The sequence below is a fragment of the Sinocyclocheilus grahami genome, unplaced genomic scaffold (assembly GCF_001515645.1).
Source record: "Sinocyclocheilus grahami isolate Dianchi unplaced genomic scaffold, SAMN03320097.WGS_v1.1 scaffold250.1, whole genome shotgun sequence".
Taxonomy (NCBI): Eukaryota; Metazoa; Chordata; class Actinopteri; order Cypriniformes; family Cyprinidae; genus Sinocyclocheilus; species Sinocyclocheilus grahami.
The window spans coordinates 559,219-563,876 of NW_015505429.1; the positions used below are offsets into that span (position 1 = coordinate 559,219).

The 4,658-nt window shown below is 36.1% G+C and overlaps 1 long non-coding RNA gene across 1 annotated transcript in view; it reads left to right on the forward strand.

The window, feature by feature from the left end:
* The window catches only part of LOC107598367 (uncharacterized), a 5,680-nt gene extending 2,139 nt beyond the window's left edge, over positions 1 to 3,541 (forward strand). The window contains exon 3 of the long non-coding RNA XR_001610554.1: positions 3,460 to 3,541. This is a non-coding gene — a long non-coding RNA (uncharacterized lncRNA). The remainder of the gene's footprint in view (positions 1 to 3,459) is intronic.
* The last annotated feature ends 1,117 nt before the right edge of the window (positions 3,542 to 4,658 follow it).

Consider the following 4,658-nt stretch of genomic DNA (forward strand, 5'->3'; position numbering starts at 1 on the left):
TTATATATATATATATATATATATATATATATATATAGTTATATTTAATTGTATTTTATTTCAATTTATTATTTCATTTTATGCCGCAGTGGGCGCTTCAAAATAAGGGAGCGTCTAAAAATGTAGTATTATGTGTGTACTGTTTAAAACGCTTGTCCATTTCTCCAGAAATAACTCATTGACTCGTAAAACAAACATGACAACTAGTATAGCACAGTCTCTCACAGTATTTGCACTTTGAGCGGATATATGTATGCATACTTAAGGCTGATTTATACTTTTGCGTCGGACCTACGCTGTAGGCTATGCGTCAGTTTTCATTTATACTCCTGCGTCGTTGTCCGCGTCGATGTGCAGTACTCATGCAAACCGCTAGTCTGCAGTGTCCACGGGCATGTTGCTGGTGTAACCCGCAGTACCACGGCAAAAGCCGAAGAAGAAACAGGCTCGTCGGAGAAGCATTATAGCCGTGACGCCGGCAAATAAATATCAAATCATTAAATCATTATTTAAAACTACAAAAAGGAGACAACAACGGAACAGGAGATGATGGCATTCTTTCAATCTGCACAATGACTTGTACTACGGCAGATCAACATTGTTTGTTGCGGACAACTACTGATGTATAATGCTGTGTAGTATAATAAATGATAAGACCGAGCGGCAACCTCCCGCTCTCTCTCGTGAAGCCAACACGGAAGTGACTTAAACTGTAATTCATCGACTGGCCGCTAGAGGCTGGCTGCAAAACGGAGTCAGTCCCATAGACTCCCCATGTTAAAATGCCCAACTTTACAGCAGAAAAAAACATGTTTACAGCCTGGTTCAAAAAATGATTTTGGTCTATATAGCTAATTTTGCCCTTCATGACAACTGTTAGCGGGGTGAATTTTTTTATAACTCATCCGTTTAAATTATATTAAGCCTTAAAGTTCTGCATAATTAAGGGCGTGGCCACTTGAGTGACAGGTGGATTGTCGCTGCTGTCGAGCTAGGTGGGCGTGGTCTCAGCAACCAGCTCCCGCCTCTTTGCCCATTTTCGATTATCCGAGAGTGACGCGCTGCCAAGATGGCGACGGCTGGCTCCGCCTACTTTAGGCGTATGGGTGTGCGTCTATGCGTAAGCTACGACGTAAGTCCGACGCAGAAGTATCCACCTTTTTCTTCAACGCGGAAGTAAGCCTATGGCTGAGACTTCCGGTTCATTAGCCGCTACAGGTAAATAACGAGGAGAATAACAACGTGCAGTAAACGGTAAAACTGTTTGCACTACAAACCAGTGTGTTCATAATTAAGATAATACATTAAAATAATATGATAAGACACACCAACTTTCAATACCAAGCAGCAAAACCAACTGTTTTGCTCAGCTAAAAATAGCTAGACGCAGATGAGACCGGAAGCCAGACCGGAAGTCAGACCCATATAATTTACAAATGGCCGCGCCCATTTTTACGACAAGAAAAAGGTGGATAAATCAGCCTTCAGTGGTTCAAACGTACGCTTTGTAAGAAAATAGTAGTAATTTAGTGATGATCCCTAAACTAAACAGTGCGTCGTTTGCCTCTGACTGTACAGCAACAGTCCAGCAGCAAAAGCGAGTCTTTAGACTTGAGCTTGCAGCGACAATCTGATCGATCATGACGGTAATTTCACATTTAATTTAAAATTTAACTCGGAAAGATCTGTTTATTTGTTGCTTCCTGATTTGTGGACATTCAAAATCACTTTTTATCTGGCATAACTCCTCTTAGCTTTGTAGCTAGCTGGAGATTGATTCTCTTATAGAGCTGAATCAAAGATGTTTTCTTTTCTCCTGACAGACTCACCAGTTTTTTGTGGACATGACATGTGAGGGATGCTCTGGGGCGGTCACTCGAGTGCTTAAAAAGCTGGGTATGCTTTTGAATATTTCCGATTTCAAGCAGTCTTCTGCTGTAAGACCACTGGACTGTTTATTTATCGGCCTACACTATTTCAAACATTAAAGTGAAACTACTTTGGCTGAATATATCAAAATACAGCTTCATTTCTTTCTTGTTTTAGTAGCTGCTTTGTCATGTGGGAACAGTTCATATTAGGGATGTAACGGTATGAAAAGTTCTTATCACGATTATAGTGACCAAGATAATCACGGTTATCAGTATTATCACGGTATTGTTAAAATGTGCTGGAAATGTTCAAAAAGTACTGACACAAATCATTTCACCAAGTTTTACATTTAAAATCAACAAACAACAAATAAAATGAGTTTTTGTTTGCATAACTAAAACAATAACATTACCAATGGTGTCCGGATTTTAAATGACAACATGACTGACAACAGTTTATCTAATAGCATGTTCAAATATCTAATGCAAATGTCAGATATCGAATGTAAATGTCAAATATCTAATGTAATAACACTGTGTTTTATGCTTCAGGGCTCCAGACTCATTCTTCACACTGGTCGCTCTTTTGCGACTAACTTTCTCAGTTGGTCACACCAGCACATGATTTGGTCGCGATATTTTTATTTTTAGGGATTAATCAATGCATGCTGATGAACTTTTATCATAGTTTATAGTTATATGAAATGCGGTAGTCGCGCCAGTGCGACCGCACACAAAATTTAGTCGCACGGGCAGAAAAAATGATGGCAAAATGCGCCCATTTGGTGGCACTCTGGAGCCCTGTGCTGGACAGTATTTATTTATCCTCAGTTGTTCAAATCACGGTAATCGAATACGGTTAGTGATAATTAAAATATGAAACGGTAATACTAACCGTGGGGTATTTTATCACGATTTATCGCCAAACCGGTAATCGTTACATCCCGAGTTCATATGCATATGAACGTGTAGAATAAGTATCACTTTTTATTTCTCCTCTTTCCTACTAGTTTCACTTCTGTTTCAGGTTTTTATAACCATTTCTTACTATGTCAGTCAGTTGTTGTTATTTCAGCATGTGTGTTTGGCTCAGTGTTATTTTTTTAGGATTACTGATAAACTAATGTAGTTTGATTTGTATTAGTTATCTTGTATTTGAGTTATTTCAGTACTTCAACATACAAAACGGAAATGAAATAATATATATATATATATAATATGTACATGTATATGTGTGTGGCTGTACATACACACACATGTAGTTGTTTTTGTGGTGTTTGGCTTAGTGTTATGTTAGAATCATTATTATACTCATACCTATTGTTCTTTTAATATTTTGAATTGTTTTTAGCTTTCCAAAAGCTTTGTTTTCATTTAAATGTTTAGTTTTGAAATGTTGTTGTATGCATTTGTCATTTTTATTTACTTTCTTAAATGTGTGTGTGTGTATATATATATATATATATATATTAGTATTTATAGAGTTTTAGCTTTTAGTTGTAATTACTTTTTCTTATTTGTAAGTCGCTTTGGATAAAAGCATCTGCTGAATGACTAAAAGTAAAAGTTCAGTTGTGTTTCTCAACAGATGTCAAGTTTGACATTGATCTGCCCAACAAGAAGGTCTTCATCGAGTCAGACAAAGACACGGACGTCCTTCTGGAAACACTGAAAAAGACGGGCAAAGCTGTGACCTACATTGGTCCAAAATGAAATATTATACATTTAAAAACTCTTAAGGTGAGAAGCAGATGTTTGAAATTCAAATTAATACTTTTGTTAATTGCAAAAAGTACTGTTGATTGTGTGGACAGAGGCTTATGAACCTAATAACAAATATCAACTGAGGCATTATGTTAAAGTCGTTTAAAATGAGGTTGTTGGTAGCTGGTCTAACAGGTATAGAAATATCTTTCCATTCAATAATAGTGTTTGACATGCAAATTAGGTTTCTTTATGATCACACCATTGAAAACAAGCCCTGACGTTTTCAGTCTTGTGATCAGACAAGACTTACTTGAAAGTCCAAAGTTGTTGTTTTTTATGTTACAGTGTATGGTTTTATTATCAGTTTCCATCCTCCTGTTAATTCACAAATCAAGTGTTATCTCTGCTTGTTGCATATTTTAACACTCTTAATATACCTGGATATATTTGTTTTTATGAGTGCATGGTCTCTTCTTTCTTTCAGGTAGTGAAACTCCAGTGCTTTAACGTCGTTCCTTTATTGTCATTTTTATTCTGATCATGTTTCTGCAACACATAAATAGTGCATTTGAGATGAGCTAAAGTGGACTTGTGTTCAGCTCTACTTTGGTTCATTGAAACATGTTTTAATAGGTCAGAATCCTGCTGCTTTGACGATTATGAAGTGGGACTCCCTCATTTGACCGTACATCACTCATCAGATGAATTATTACATATCTTTGGGACCACTGAAGGAAGTCTGTTCAGCAGAGCATCGTGAAGAGTAGCTACCAGGCTGATTTATATATTCTGTATTATGAGAATTTTGAAATCTAATCGTTTACAATGTAGTTGTTTTCCTGCCACACATACAGTACTTGTAATTGTATAAGTGTCTAGATGTTAAAATAAAGGTTAAAAAAAGGAAAGAAAATCTGTGTGAGTGTTTGTCTATAGCCAGTGTTGTTTTAGTTTAAATTAAAAGTACTATTATAGTTATTATTAATATTTTGAATTCATTTCTGTTTAATTAATATATACATATAAATGTTTCTTATATATTTTATTTCAGTTAATTAAAATGTTTTATGTTGTGGGTAT